The sequence below is a fragment of the Lactuca serriola genome, chromosome 2, assembly GCF_051521515.1.
Source record: "Lactuca serriola cultivar US96UC23 chromosome 2, Lser_US96UC23_V15, whole genome shotgun sequence".
Taxonomy (NCBI): domain Eukaryota; kingdom Viridiplantae; phylum Streptophyta; class Magnoliopsida; order Asterales; family Asteraceae; genus Lactuca; species Lactuca serriola.
Genome location: NC_136409.1, coordinates 59,710,540 through 59,727,844, shown reverse-complemented (window position 1 = coordinate 59,727,844; position 17,305 = coordinate 59,710,540). Strand labels below are relative to the sequence as shown.

Here is a 17,305-nt window from a genome sequence, read left to right as displayed (position 1 = left end):
GAAACTTCGAAAAATCATAACTTCCTCATACGAAGTCAGATTTGGGCGTTCTTTTTATGTATGTCCACAATTTAATGATATCTACGACTTTCATTTAGATACTTAAGGCTAAAAAGTATTTTATTGGATATTCGCATTTTACGCCTAACAGTGTTTTACCGGCATTGCCTTGGATCTTCGATTGGTCATAACTTCTTCGTTAGAACTCGGATTTTAGTGTTCTTTATATTTTCGGAAACCTCGTAACGATACCTACCACTTGGTATATCCCAATTATGGTTTTATAAATGTTTAAATTTTGACCTAAATTTTGTTGTTGTTACATTACACTTGAATCTCGAACTCGCCACAGCCTAACACACAAGGAAAATATCTCTAATTAACACTTAAAATCTCAACTCTAATTAAACTGATGATTACTCTTTCCCTCTCTAATCGGGTAATGGGTAAAAGACCATTTTACCCCTCCATGATCTCTATTACTTATGTTGACCAAAACCCCAAGGTCAACATAAGTCAACTCAAGTCAATGGTCAACTCTGACCAGACTCGTCGAATGCACAAGAGTGACTCGGCAGGTCCATGCGTGTCTTCCGACTCCTCCAAGGCCTCACTCGACTCGTTGAGTGAACCTTCCACTCAACGGGTTTCCACTGGATTCGAATCGCGGCGCAACCCGACTCGACTTGTCGAGTCCTCCCATGGACTCGGCGAGTTTCCTCCATGATTATGCTCATTCGACATTCTGAGGTCAGATCTGCTTCTCTAACTAGTAGATCTAACCTTCTAGCACTCAAAAGTCACGTAAAGGTTCAAACTTTACGTTCATGCAACACACATATAGCCACAAATGGAGAAATAACCCATAAAATGATAGCCTAAGCCCTAAACTCATAAAGGATTGCATAAAGATGGAGAATAGGGACTCTCTGGACCTCTTAAGGTCCAGATCTTAAGATATTGACACAAGGGGACATCACATACTCTAGATATCTTACCAAAAGAAGAGAAGAAACCCTAGATTCATGAAATCTATTACACAAACGAAGATAGACATGAATCCTTACCTCTCACAGCAGCTCTGAACGAAATGATGGAAGATTTGAGTCCCCCAAGACAGCCCAACTCAAAATCCCACCTTCCCTTTGCTAAAACACACCAAAGGATGATGAATTAGCCCTCCTCTTGCACTACAAGCTTTCTCTCTACTCTCTAGGGTTTCTCAGGGTGTAATGGCCACAAATGAAGCCCATAAGGACCTTTAAATAGGTCTCAAACCCGGAAAATTAGGGTTTTCCTCAACAGCGCTGACTCGGCGAGTCGAGATACCCGACTCGTCGAGTCCCTTCATTAAATAGGTCACCAAGCCATGATCCTACTGGACGAGTTGAGGCGTCAACTAATTGAGTCTCTTCATGTCCCTACATAGAATACTCAAATTTCCATGCTTGAATATCCGGATGTTACACTATCGCAACTCAAGAACCACCGCCATCCACCGTTTCTGCTGTAACACTCCACCGTAAGCCCACTTTTATTTTGTTTATCATATTCATTGTAACGCCCTGATCCTCAGGTATTAATATTAATATTTTGGTTTTCTTTTAGAACCTACTCGGCGAGTTGGCCTCCCTACTCGTTGAGTAGTAGCGGGTTTGCCCGTGAAGTTTAATGATCTACTCGCCGAGTTCGCTATGCGACACGACGAGTAGATGTTGGCAGATGAAACCCTAAACTTCGAGGCCTTGCACCCTATTTAAAGGGTCATAAGCCTCCTTTCGCCTTCCCTTTACAGTTCCTTTCCTCCCAAAAACCCTGATTCGAGTGTGAGTGTGTTTTTTGGTGGTTTAAGCTTGAAGAAGAGATTTGGTGAAGGAAGCACTTGAGGAAACAAGTTAGAAGAAGCAAAGGACTCGTGGGGATTCAAGATTAACCTCTGTGGAGCACTTTCTGAAGGTATTAAGCTGTTCCTTGACTCATTCCTTCCAAAACCCTTTTGTGCATGGATTCTAGGAGAGGGCTTTTGTGTTTAAGCCAAGATCTGAAGTTGTAACTTCAGATCTAGACTCCTTTTGACCTTGAGATGCATAAAGTTATCCTTTTAGCCTAGCATGAGCCTCCCCTCAAGTGTATGACTCAATTCCAAGCTTAGATTTTCTATTTTGGGGCCTTAAAGCCTTGCATGCACGTAAAGTTTGCAACTTTACGTGAAAAGCATGCCCCAGGAGCCTAGATCTGTAATTTGGAAGCATTGCATGGATCCAAGGAGTCTGTATGGATCGAGAACTGATAGGACTCGGCGAGTCTCAGGGGGAGACTCGGCGAGTCATATGAAGACATGTATGGACTCGGCGAGTTGGATGAACAACTCGGCGAGCCCGATGAATATTGCTATGAATTCGATGAGTTGGATTAACAACTCGGCGAGCCGGATGAAGTTTGCCGAGAACTCGACGAGTTGAAGGAACAACTCGGCGAGTCAAGTGAGTTTCCCCAATGGATTCGATGGTCATAAACGTGTCGAGTGGCAAGCAAGGAAACTCGATGAGTGGACCTTAGATTATCAGTCAAGACCATATGAACTCGGCGAGTAGATGTTATCCCGGGAAACTCGGCGAGTCACTAGTTGCACTCGGCGAGTTAGGGTCAACATGGACTGTTGACTTGATCCTAACTAAAGTGGACCAGGGCAGACTTTAAGGTTAATGACTGTGTATTATATGTCACTTTAGGTAGTGAGTTGGAGCAGTTCGTAGGGCATATCCAGTCGAAAAAGTATTAGTTCAGCATTCGTATCATGTGAGTCTTCTCACCATACCTATGGGTCTAAAGTACCAAGGCCGGCCCATTATGTGATTATGGTAGATGTGCTAGATACTCTATGTTTACTTTTCTATGAGATTGCATGTTGTATGAAGACCCCGGGGGGAGCCCGTGGCATTGGATGTAAGACCATGTGGGGTAGCCCATGGAAGTCCTAGGTAAAGACCATGTGGGGTAGCCCATGGCACTGGATGTAAGACCATGTGGGGTAGCCCATGGCACTATTATAGATTTTATATATGCATGGTTTATGTGTTATGTGTGTAGCTCTATGGCTGTCAGGATATGTGATTGTGTGTGGTATGCTCTAGGAAACTCACTAAGCATTTCGCTTATAGGTTGTTAATTGTTGCAGGTACTTCGAAGCCTAAGGACAAAGGCAAGGCGTGATGACGTGGCATGTACTCTACCTCTCTTTTGGAAGTTCTGGGGACTTTCTGATGATTTCATAAAAACACAACGTTGATGTAATGAATGTGAATTGGAAACAAATGTTTTGAAAACTTATGGAATATGTAATCGTTTGATTAATTAAAACGAAAAATTTTCTTGGTAAAATTTGGGTCGTTACATTCATCCCATTTTTTTGGTTAATGGTTATGTGGTATTTATCATAATATTGGTTGGAAACTCTTCCTTTTTAATCAGACTCAAACTCCATAAAATAAAAAAATAAACAACTTTTCAATGTATCAATCCTATTCAACAAAGATAAATAAAGCCTACACAAAAGTAGAATGTAAAGTTTTTAAACATGTTTATTAATTTGAAAATGGTTAATTGGTTAACCAGATAACCGAATCAGAAAAAGAGGTTACTCAAAATTCGATTAACTAGTTTTATAAGTTTTGATTTAGGTTCATGATATTAGTGAACCGATAGTATCGGTTAGCCTTCCGAAATGTGATTTCAGTTTGGTTAACCATCTATGAAAACCCTTAGAAAGGAGAAGTGAAAAGTGGGTCCGAGATGAGGCAGCTGTCGGAGTTGTAAGGCTTGTAACAATATCGGAAAGTTGATTGGAAGTTGCGGGAATGGTGGTACTAAATGAAATAAGTTTGTTCCTCGAAGGTTAATATTTTTGTGTGGCGATTGCTTTTGAATCGACTGCCGAGTAAGAGAAATTTGCTAAGCATTGAAAAATACTATAATAACATCTTTTTTTTTTTGGAAAAAAACATCAAAAAAAAGATAGTTGAGCATATTTTTGAATATTCATTTTGATGCTTGTGTTTAAAATAATATCCAATGTAACTATTTTTTTTCTAATGGTTGATTTTAGCAATCAATATATTTTTTTTAAAACCACACATCATGTTTAATCTATGTCGTTAATTATATATGTATACCATTGATGAGTTTAATTATGTAAAATGTAACAGAGGCCACCTTGAGCTTATATTATTATGATTCTTGTAGGAGATTGTTTAAGCGTATCAATACTATGATAACATACATTAAAGGGTTAATATGGTTATATGTACATTGAGATATTAATGGTCAGGTTGGTAGATTGTTAGACTATTTTGGGACCATTTCATTAATGTGCATGTATTGCTATCATTTAAATACATATTATTAAAGTAATAATATAAAATTGTTGATGAACAGATTTTATAGGATATTTACTTACCATATGTGGGTTGAGTTCCTGGTTTAACTTAAGATCTCCAAAATCCCTAATATATCTCACATTTGGTTATATCTCCATCTTTATAAATATGTGATGAGAATCAGATCCAATATACGACATATGCACATAAATTTGTGGGTCTCTATGCTGGGGGATTTTAGAGAGTGTCTTAAGATCAAATGGAAAACCAGCCCTACTCTCAAGATCTGAAAAATCTCAATGGAACAAGGTATGTAATCGTTCTTTCATGTTTAAGTTTTCTTTTAACCATATTCGAGATAAAGACCTAAATTTAAGCTTTCGTATTTTATGATTTGGTTATGAAAATATCCAATAGTAAGTCCTTATCAATGATTTTAAGATCAATTATTTTTAAAAATTAGTAGGTGTAGCATGACCGGTCCTCCAAGAAACAAATCATATATATATATATATATATATATATATATATATATATATATATATATATATATATATATATATATAGAGAGAGAGAGAGAGAGAGAGGTTCAAATGTTTCCAACAAATATTGTGTGCCTAAATGCACCAATGATAATTCAAGAAATAATAAATAATTAAATAAATCATTAAAGGGTATTTTGGACCTTTTGTACTTTTAATTAAGGAAATCATTTAATTGAAATTCTATAATTATGGAAATAAAGTAAATATATTTGACCTAGTCCTTCATGTGACAACCCGAAACTTTTATCTTGTATGATTAGTCATCAATATCAATGTTTAATGTGACTCTGTTATCTTTTAACGTCACTCAAGGGTTCATTTAAGTGTTCTAAGCGAGAGTACAACCAAGGACGAGTTTAGGATCGAGACAACACGTCATATGAAAGAAAAATCGGGCCATACACGCTCAAATGAGGTGTGTACGGCCGCACACATGGGTATGCGGCCGCACACCCTTCCCCCAGCCGCACACTCTCCTCCATATATAGGGGAGGACCTCATTCATTCATTCTTTTCCCGCTTGGCTGCACTCTACTCCTCTCTCTACTTTCTCTCTCTAAAAATCTCCTGCAAGAACACTCTAAGGGCCTCAAAAACGTGAAGAACTCCATCATCTTGCTTGCTATTCAGGTAAAACACCTAAATCTAAGACTAAAACTCTTCATGTTCTTCATGTTCTTCATCCTTTTAAGGGTTCGACCGCACACCTTCATAAGGTGGCCGCACACACACACACACACTAACACCCTCCAAAGTGAGAGTTCGGCCCCCTATTTTCGCATTAAGACTTGGCTTCGAACTTGAAACACCTCAAAAATCGACATTTCGGGCACAAATGAGGAGTCTACGGCCGTACACTCCTGTGTACGGCCGCACACACCCTCTGTACGGCCGCACACGCAGTCTGGCTGTACACCCTAGCTGCACACTCACTCTAATGGCCGTACACCTCCCTTATTTGATCATATAGAGTCCCGACAAGCATTCCCGAGTCTTTAGGGTGGTTTCCCGTCATGTTTAGTCATTAAACACCCTATTTCTAACACACATATGTGTCATCACATCTTAATAGGATCCACTTGCATACGAAACATCGGTTGACAATCAACATTCGTAAACAGTCATACACCCAGATCCTACGTCAAACGGTGAGTTCATACCCCTACACTTTTCCGAGTTTTCCATGTTTTCAGGGGGGGGGGGGTATAAGCTAAACATAAAGGTTTTCGTAACTTAAAAACTGATGCAATTACAACGGTTTTCTATATAACATTTAGATACATTTATCCCTTTTGTAATATGTGGAGCATAAGGGACGATTTCTAAACATAATTGCATAGTTTTCAAAACAGTATAGGAACACGACAAACCATTCAAACTATAATACGTATAGTTTGGGATTTCAGTACCAGTCTTACAGATTCAAACTTCATGCAAAGTCAAACATATAAACCATGTCAGATTTGGTTTATCCATTACTACGAATACAAAACTAGAGTATTTTGCTAAATAATTATTTTATGTATAATTATTTATACTCTACCCGTTACAAACGATTTCGAACTCGAGAACAACTGAACAACACGTAAACTAGTTAATACAGGATTGTGAGACTTATCTTCGTTATGCCCCTCGGGGTACCAATAAATCCTCTCTGGTAGTATAACCAGATTCTCCTGGAGGGAGAGCGTGAAATTTGTGAATAGATATGTTCGGGACCGACAATCCCACACCTGAACTGTTAGCTACAGTTAGGCGGGCACGCCTAGGGTGAAAAATTTTGTAATCGTTCGACGCCTGAAGAAATGTCAAGGAGGTCACCGATCATATTAGTATGGTTATACGACTCACAATATGTATAAACTAACCTTTGTTTACGGGATTTCTTTCTTCTATGGTTTTATCTTAAGTAATAAAACTACTATACATATTGGTGGTATCCAGGGTTTTCAAACGATCATACATTACATACTGGTGGTATCCATGGTTTTCTAAACAATCATACATTACGTACTGGTGGTAGCCAGTGTTTTCAAACAGAATGTACTTTCATACAAAAACCAACAAATATGTTAGAAAATATTGGATTTTCTTGGTAAACATGCGTACATTTTCAGAACCAGATAACACTAACGCTTGATACAAACGATATTTACAATTAATGAAAATGAAGTATTTTCACAAATTCAGTGACCAGTTTTCATTACAAAAACATACTTATGAACTCACCAGCTTTATGTTGATATTCTTTCAACCCGCTTGTATTCTTAGGTCAACGTTAGACAGGTACCTCGCCCACTTTTGGAGAAGACAGCGCATATTGAAGTCTCGTCTTTACTTTTGCTTATGTTGATGTACATAAACTATGTTTTCAATGTTTTCAAACAAATGTAAATATTCTTATGGTAATGTAATGGTTGTGTTTACTATGCTTACTATGTATAATGGTTGTGATACTACGTATGACGTCACCCGCCCTCGGACGTTTCCGCCATTGTTTTCTTGACGGTTCGAGGGTGTGACAAATTGGTATCATAGCTTTTGTTTATAGTGAACTAAGTATACCGAACCTTACATGGTATACAACTATAAACACTAAGGGGGCGAAGCGCTCTGAACTAAAAGTTTACTTTAAAATATAAGTATTTTGCAAGAAGTATACAAGAACACCTATATACCAGAAACAGTATCCACGAGTAGAACAAAACAAAAGTAATTGGATGTTGGATACTGCGGTTAAACTTGGGCAGTTATGTAGTCATGTCTAGGGTCAATATAGCCTGATCAACTATATTCATTCGATACATGGCCAACATGTGCTTGGGAGTGACTGTGGTGTACAGTAGGCCTAAAACTTACCAAATATCCATATAACATGACATCGATACAACGAAGCATAAAATATTATAGGAGTATTTTGCTAGAGTCAAATTCCATGTGAAGGTCCACATCCTAGAGTTGCTGCTCATTCCCTTTAGCGATAATTCTCTTGCATTGGTAGTTTTTCCTATTTTTATCGCATAGTAGAACACTCTATCTATCATAATGAGATATATCTTGTTTCATATCTCTTGAATCAATTCAATGGACTTACCATCCTCTCCTTCCTGATCATTTTAGAACGAAATGCCTCAAAAGAAAAGACCCAGCTCAAAGAACAACAATCCTCCACCACCACCTCCTCAGTTCGATCCCGTTATGTTTCAGGCAGCCGTTACTGTCGTTGTGGCTGCCGCAATGTCATAAATGAACCATGGCGGCTCTAGCGGGTCGGGAGGTGGTACCTAACTCCAAAATCAGGAAGGTAGTCAGGGACACCAGAAGGAGTGTTCCTATAAAGACTTCATGAACACAAAACCCACATTTTTCGATGGCACTGGAGGTGTTATTGCCCTGACTCGATGGTTCGAGAAGATCGAGTCTATCTTCGAAATTTGTTCCTGTTCAGAAGCCAACAAGGTAAAATTTGCCGCTTTCACTTTCACCAACAGAGCATTGACTTGGTGGAATGGCCGAGTCAAATCCCTAACCCTGCCAGTAGCAAATGCTATGGGTTGGGAGAGCTTGAAAGAGCTCATGCTTGCTGAGTACTGCCCGCGGGGCGAAATGCAAAAACTGGAGCACGAACTTTGGAACCTAGAGATGAAGGGTTCCGATATTGCTACCTACACTTCTAGGTTTAAAGACCTAGCACTCCTTTTCCCGGGAATGGTCACCCCAGAAAGCAAGAAGATAGAGAGATACATTTGGGGATTGACGCCCCCAACTCAAGGGAATGTCTTGGCTGCTAGGCAAAACACTTTTGATAGCGCCAAGTGCCTGGCGCAGACCCTCATAGATCACGGGGTTGATCTGGATAAATTAGCAGCCACTCCTGAACCAGCTAAGGAGAATGGTGAGAATAAAAAGAAATTCTGGAACAAGCGAAAGGGTCAGAGTTCGCAAGGGTCCTCCAGGAAACAACAAACTATGGCAGTCCACGCTGCTACTACTCCTGTCGCCGCTCCTGCAGCTCAAGCACCTACCAGTGGATATACTGGTACCCTCCCTTGGTGCGGCAAGTGCAACTATCACCATCGTATCCCCGGCCCATGTCGTGAAATGATTTGCAACAACTGTGGCAAGAAGGGTCACATTGCTCGAAACTGTAGAACACCAGCCCAACCAACCAATCAAACATCCAGAGCAGGTGTCAGTCAAGTCTGTTATGGTTGTGGTGAGGTCGGGCATTAGAAGAGAAACTGCCCCAAAGCAACAATGACTAGCAATACCAGGAGAGTTCTAACGATGGGGTAAGAGGAGGCAGTCGACGATCCCACCGTTGTCACGGGTACGTTTCTTCTCGACAACTCTTATGCATGCATCCTTTTCGATTCTGGTGCGGAAAGAAGTTTTGTTAGCCATTCATTCAAACATCTTCTTAAACATAAACCTCAATCGTTAACAGAAACATTTACCGTCGAGATGGCTAACGGTGAGAAAGAGAACGTAACAACATATTCATAGGATGCACCCTTACCCTCAACGATCATTCTTTTCCCATCGACCTTATGCCAGTCTCCATAAAAAGATTCGATACCAGTTTGAACACTGATGGATGTTTGATTAGAGATAGCTTCAACACGAATCTTGAAGAGGAAGGGGTTCGATTTGAAGACAGGGGTATAACTGAATAATGTAAAACCAATTAAAAACCAATCAGGGTGAGGTTTGATTCTTATCTCCTTCATAGCCGACATTCTATTCACTACATCAGTTGAACAATTTGATTTTCAATTGCTTTTCAAGTTTCTATTAATTCTCAGGTTAGCTTGTACTCAATAATTAACCTGAACATGTTAGGCTTGATGTAATTTCCCAAATAAAGTTAACCTGATTCCTAATCTTTTATAATCAAATGTTTGTCAACTTATTTCTGTTGTTGATCTTGTATATTGTAGGTATACCTTCAAAATTTGGTCTTCAAAATTCTGCCTTTAATGTGTTTGTGAAAAGTCCTCAACGAATGAGAGTGACAATGAGTGCACTCTATAAGGGGTTCCATTCTTGAAACATTATTCAAAGCATGTGAATATGAGGCCTTTACAAAGCAGCATTATCGTGAGCTTTGAGGCATGAGTAAATCTGAACAAAAAGAAAGTTGACTCAGTAAAAGCCTGAATTGGAGAAATATGCAGACTTTTATCCCTTTTTGTGAAAGGAGCAGAGAAAACTTGAAGTGAACCCATGATTGCATCCGAAAATAGGAAGATGTTGACATATCTTTTACTGATGCACATGTAAGTCTTTGTTATTATTCATTGATTTTTTTCTACATAGAATGTTGTGAATGCAGTAGCATTTGATTGATTTGTATGATATTTGTGAATAGCCTGTTAATAAACACGCCATGTAGGGGTATTTTTCTTTCTCCATTGGAGAATAAGGTTGTAATATGTTTTTGAATTCTATAAATATAGCTTGCTCAAGGCTTGTTTTCATGTTAGTATGAATGTCATTTAGTTTGGATTTAGAATGTAAAAAACAATAAACAAATGTAAAATAGCGATTCTAATAGAATATTCAAAACCATTCTGCAAGAATAGTTTATTCTGTAAGAATATTTATTGTTGTATTCTAATAGAATTGTAGTTAATTGTTTATATGTTTAATGTGCAGTTGTTACAAGTGTATGACTACAAAATATTTTGCAATAAATTTGTGATAGAAATGGCTTGAAGAATGGCTTTAACACCTGATGGGAAAGGCTTAAAGAATTAATTAAAGAATGATCACACTCATACAATGTAATTAAGAATGTTGTTATTTTTTAGGAATTACACTTGTTATTTTTTCAGAATGTTGTTATTATTCAATGAATCACAATCATACAATATAATTATTTGGTATCTTATTCGTTCAAAAATCGATTTTTTTTTTATTTTTTCAAAATGTATTTATTAGTTTATGATTGGCATTCTGTCATTCTGACATAATAAAATCGAAAATATCTTTACTAGTTCATGGTTGGCATTCAATCATTCTGATAGAATAAATCAAAAAATATATTTACTAGTTTATGGTTGACATTCTATCATTCTAACAGAATAAAATCAGATTTTTAAATTTGAATTAATTTAAAATATTCAGATTTTTTAAAATAAAAAAATTAATTATCCCTAAAAATCCGAAAATTTCCTTTTTTAATATAGGTTAATTGACTAAAATGCCCTTATGTTGAAATTAGTGTGATTATATGGTACATGTTATCCTATTCTAATATCATAGACCCTCAGATCATGACCGTTTATTCTATATCATCCGGTGGTCCAAATCTGTGCATTATGGCACACAATAGTGACTAGAAACAATATAACTTAATCCTATATATATATATATATATATATATATATATATATATATATAGAGAGAGAGAGAGAGAAAGAAAGAGAAAGAGAGAGCTAGGTTCAAATATTTCCAATAAGTATTGTGTGCATCAATGAACCAATCACAAATTAGCAAACATTTAAATAATTTATTAAATCAATAAGGGTAGTTTGGGTTTTTTGCACTTTCAGTTAATGGTACCATTTAATGAAATTCATGTAATTATGGAAATAAAATAAATATGTTGAGCTAATTTCTATATTCTATCACACGATAATTCTTTTTAATTTCTATATTTGTTCTTCTTCACCTGGTACATTGACCACCATTGCAGGGAACAAACAGAACGCAAAAGGCATAGAGAAAGAGACATGGCTACATGTAATCGCCTCCTTTTTAATTTTTATTCCCGAATTTTCTTTTCATCTCGTTTCCACCTCCATACATGAAAATCGATTCAACGAAGGATCACGGATCTCCACCCGGTGAGTTGGCTGACCATACCCACCCGTATTCATTCGTTTGATGCAGAGTGAATGCACCATAAATCTTAAGGTACACTTTATAAACCGATGCAATATCACATTCTAATCTCGCTTCTCTTCTAATAGATTTCAGTCAGACCATTTATTTTCTGATAATAATATGAGTTTCTCAGAAAGTGTTTTTAGTTATCCGAGTCTTTTTTTTCTGAACACCAAGTGTTCGACTAAATGCCTAAATGAAGATTTACTTTTTAATTGGTCACTTCTCCATTAAAAACACTTCTCTATGGTCCTAGGTGAATTGTTAATAAGTGTAGATAGTTCTTATATTTTGAGGAATGGTTTTATGTTTACTTTTTCAAATAGTTGTTTACCTTTCAATTGTGTTTGGTCCAGTTTTCGATTTATGTTTATGTAAAGTGCACTAATCTTGTTTGGTTCAAATATCGCATCGCATGGATATATAATTTCAATATGCCTAATTAAGAGAATAGCCATGAAATTAATTTATGTTACCTCACTTCATGAAAATTGAGTAACTAATTGTGTTGGCTATTTGTAACTTACAGGTAAACCATTGAAGGAGCACAAGCAAAGAAAGTATGGGCAATATACTTCCATAATCAAATTTTTAACATATTCTTTTAGAATTAGGTATACCAATACTCTTTTAGAATAAGGAAGGGGTGATATTCTTCCCATGCCAACATACAAGAGATAGACTTGGAATCAAGTTCAAGAACAAGTATATTTTACCAAGATATGGTTAGAAGCCGACCATGTGGTATACATTCTGTAGCAAGGTTGCTTGAAACAACAATGATGGGTATAAATTAAGAGTAAACAAACCAAGAAAGAGATGAGCATTCTTTCAAGATCATTCTCATAAAATGTCATTGTTGTAAGAATAGTTTGTTAAATTTTACTATTTTTTCTATTGTACAAAAATTTCAAGATTGTTAAATTGCAAATTGTTGGTTTGTTAAGTTTCATCATCTAGAAATATGATTGCAAGTTGCAAGTAACATGATTTTAATTTTTTATAGTGGCAATTAAAGTTATAACTAGCATAATGTTTTATATGTATTCTGCCATAATGTGTTCTATGTAGTCTACCATATTCTATGTATTCTACTAGATATATAAAGTGATAGGAATTGAAAGTAACATGTTTTTAACCATTCATAGTTGTTGTTGTATTTGTGATAGGAATGGATGAAAGAATGTGTTAAGAATAACTTGAAGAATGAATAAAAGATTGATCACAATCACTATTTAATAATGTTGTTATTTTTAGAAATTTTATTCCTGATAAAGAACATAACACATGTTATAAGATATTCTGATTGAATAAAATATTTAACAAACAATCAAATAATTAAGTAATACCATTCTATTAGAATATCAAATCCTTCATTCATTTGGAATTTACTTACCCTTCATTTACCATAAAAAACATAGAAGAGAAAATCATATTATGATTATGTTAGAATCTCATTAAGATATACTCTACATGAAATTAAATAATCTATAAGAATTACATATATTACCTCATGCTACAAGTATTCTGTTAGAATGTAGTTATCACAAACCAAACAACAAATTGACTAAAGTCATTCTATTAGAATTTCACATTTCATTTTCTATAAGAATTACATATACGCATGTTGATCATGTTAAAATCGATAAAGAAAAAAAACCTGTAAATGTAACAAAATCTCGTCAAAAACACAAACCCTAGAAAAATCATAAACACTGGATTAACATGAAAAATCATAAACGAAATCACCATCTTCTTCAAGATTCAACACCGTATTTGTGGTGTTCTTGAACTTGGACTTGTATGCACTTGATCTTGTACTCCGCATTCTTATAGAATAAAACTCACCGAGACGCCCCAATGCCTTCTTCTACTTTTTCTAGGATTCACTAATCAGTCGTATAACAAAGCACATTCACTGAATCTTCTGATTTTATGGAAGACAGAAGGAAATCGGAATGATTATAGGTCTTCGGTTGATTTTCTAATCGAGTTACATGTGTGCGAGAAAATGGGGAACGAGTTATTCGGTTGCCAAAGATAAAACCAGTTTCCTATTCTAAAGGGGATGCTAATGTACTATACTACCCCTTCCATGCCCGATCATTTAATGAAATCCTATTAATTTGTTTTTTTTCTATTTAATTTTAAAGGAAAATCACTTTCTTAATTTAACACAAATGATTGGTCTAGAATCATTTACAAATGCACACAATACTTAGCAAAAACAAAATAAACCAACATATATATATATATATATATATATATATATATATATATATATATATATATATATATATATCCTCCCTAATATATAAAAAACTTTTTGCCACTTGTCAATTTATTATCTATTTGGACACATGTAATTTTCTGGTTAATTATTAAAAATTAAGTTTTACTTATCATTTTGTAGTAATTTTTTATTTTCTTAATTAACTATCTAATTTTTAGGTTATAGAAAATAATTAACGTGTCATTAATTTGTTTCCTTATATTTTCAAATGTTAATATGTTTCCTTCAATACATATAATTAAAATTTGATATGTTTCTTTTAAAGTTCTTTGTCATTTTAGACAAAATGATCTATATAAAAAAAATCAAATTTTGTTGTTTTTATTGACTAACTAAAAAAATGTTATATGGTCAAAATATAATTATTTTTCTGTAGTCTTTTTATTAATATAAATTGAATTATTTATTTATTCATTATTTTGTTTGTATATATAGTTTGAAATTTTATTTTAAAAAATACTTAATGTTTACACTTTGATATTTAATGTTTTCTTTAAAAAAATATTTAAAGTTTATATCATCTTATATAATTATTTTTAATCAACTCGGTTACCGGCAACACTGCCCACCTATTCCGTCACCACCACTATCCACCTATTCCGGAACCACCACCACCACCCATATCATCGATTTCATCAGGTAACACCCCAAGATCAAATATCGGAAATCAAAACCATACCAAGATCAAATCCTGAAATCAAAACCAAATCTGAAAATCAAAACCCAAAACCTAACCCAAAATCGGAGATGAAAGAAAAATCTGATGGAATCCCAAAAATCAAAGACGATTTTAAGAAGAACCTGGGTTAAAAGGGGAACGACAGTCTTCGCGATTTTTAATTTGGCGGTCTAATTTTCAAAGATTTTTTATGGAGATGATGGTGGTCGGGGTTACAGAAAAGGAGATGGCGGTGGCGGTGGAAGGAAGCTTCTTTCAAGTCATTGATAGGTTTGATTGTCTCATTTTTCGACACAACGCTCCACTTACGATGGTGGAAGGAAGCAGTCGCCAAGGTGATGGTGGTGGAGCGATTTAGGTTCAACAAAGGGAGGTGCTTCTTGCGTTTCATTTATCCCAGATGATGGCAGCGGTGGTGTTTGATTTATGAGTCCGATGACAACACTGATTATGGAGAAGAATGAGGGAGATGAAGATGAGTTTCAGTCAAAGGGAAGGGCGAGATTTAGGGTAACATTGAGGAGATAAAAGAGTTCAGGTGGGCTCCACATGTTTTATTAATTTTTTTAATATAATAAGTAATAAAAAAAACAGAAAAATAAAAAACAAAGGATAATATAGTCTTTTCAACTATGACAGGGACTAAAAACGCAACAAAATTATACTGTAAGGACGGTCCGAGTACAAAATAAAAGTTAGAGATCAAACTCGCAATTTTGACTAAACCATAGTGACGATTTTAGTAATTTGTTCTAATTTCAAATATGCTAGTTTAGCATTATTGGTCTTGCAAGAAACAAAACATATGTGAACTTAACCAAGCAAGCGTGTCTTATCTTTGTCATTATTTAAAAGGTTATTATTTTTTTTAGAAAAAAAAAATATAAATACGTGGTTTCTCTATATCTAAAGTTTAGTCTCAAATATTTAAAAATTTCATAAATAATATTTATGTTTTCAAAACTTTTTACAATAAATCATTCTTACTAAAGTTTTTGCCTTTAAAAGACATTTTCGTCATTTCATGGTCCAATAACAATTTATAGGTTTTCCTCTTATCTTTTTAAAATGCAAAAAAGAAATTTAATATGGAAAGGTCTCCTCTCCTCCCTCTTCTCTCCTCTCCCTCTCTCATTCGAACACCGAACATAGGTTTGTACTCTTTAAACCTTCCTCAACAAAAAGCAATCCATTACCAGTTTACCACCACCATCTTCTTCACTTAGATCCGTATCTCTCCACACCTACAACCGTTTGATGGTTAGAACTTAGAACTTAGAAACCTAAAAACGAACAGGGGTTTTACCATTGTTGAATCTGGATGGAAACAAACCTGAACAACATAGATGATGAACATGGGTAAACAAAAAAAAATTACCAACAGGTGCTTCTTCGATTTTACTGTGTAACTCAACACCAGATTTCATCTCTCATTTTTGACCCCCTTTATCTCTCTCACACACACAGAAATACACACGAACACTAAAAATTGAGTTTCAAACAGTGGGGTTAAATCACCCATTTTCCGGTCAATGGGTTAAATGGTGTTGGGTGTAGTTTTTATTCTTCCTGTATATGTTAATGTGTGTGTTAGACATAGAAATCAAATTGTAGCTCACCTTCCATTGATCTATTCATTCATAAGAGCTTCTTTTACAGGTGGGTGTAGTGGGTCTTTGGCCCCATCAATTTTTTGAGCTTTGATTATTCAGAAAGCCGAATCCTTTTGAGTGTATTTGGGAATAGGATATTGATCCCATTTAAAAGTATTTAAGCACACAACAAGTCGGTAGCCGTCGTCACAGGATTTCAATAAGATCGATCGATCTCAAAATTCAAGAAAATGAGAAGGAATTAGGGTTTGTAAAATAGGAAGATTGGCCAAAGTAGTGCCATTTATTTAAAGGGAGATGCGATTAAACCATCTATGAGTTCAAAGAGACTTGAGAAACTTGTATCTGATCTTCTAAGTGCTGAACATTTTAGGGCTAAACATTGTAAGTAAAATGGTTAAGAACTGTAGTTGCAAGTATCCTGATTCACGATTCTTTGATTTCTTTCTGTTGTATTTGTGTTTTTTTTAATTGTGAATGCCTTTGTAATCATGGTGGCATGTTTTTTTCGGCCTCGTTATTGTCGGTGGTGAGAGAGGGTGAGGAACGGGGAAGAAGACAGTGGGTGGAAGAAGGGAAAGGGGGGTGATGAAGTGTTAAGTTAGTGTTTGGACTTTGCATTTTGTGGGACCCTTGAATTTTAATTAAAAAAAAACTATAAAAACATCATAAATAGTCTATATAACAGTAAAATGATAAAAATACCTTCAATTAACAAAAATTGACGGAGTTAATAAAAATGATGAACCGTCTATAAAATTTTTAAACCCTAAAGTCTAAACTTCAGGTCAGGAAAACACATATGACCATTTATGATGTTTTTTTATATTTTTTAATTTTTTTTATTGAGCCCTCATATTTTATGGTGAGCTACAATTTTTTTTTTGAAATTACTAGAATTAAATAGA

At 35.5% G+C, this 17,305-nt stretch overlaps 1 long non-coding RNA gene across 1 annotated transcript; it reads left to right on the top strand.

Annotated features, from left to right (window-relative positions):
- Positions 1-15,817: 15,817 nt before the first annotated feature.
- LOC145090312 (uncharacterized) lies at positions 15,818-16,840 on the top strand. The gene is made up of 2 exons (XR_013701487.1): positions 15,818-16,168; positions 16,444-16,840. It is a non-coding gene; the product is annotated as an uncharacterized LOC145090312 (long non-coding RNA).
- The last annotated feature ends 465 nt before the right edge of the window (positions 16,841-17,305 follow it).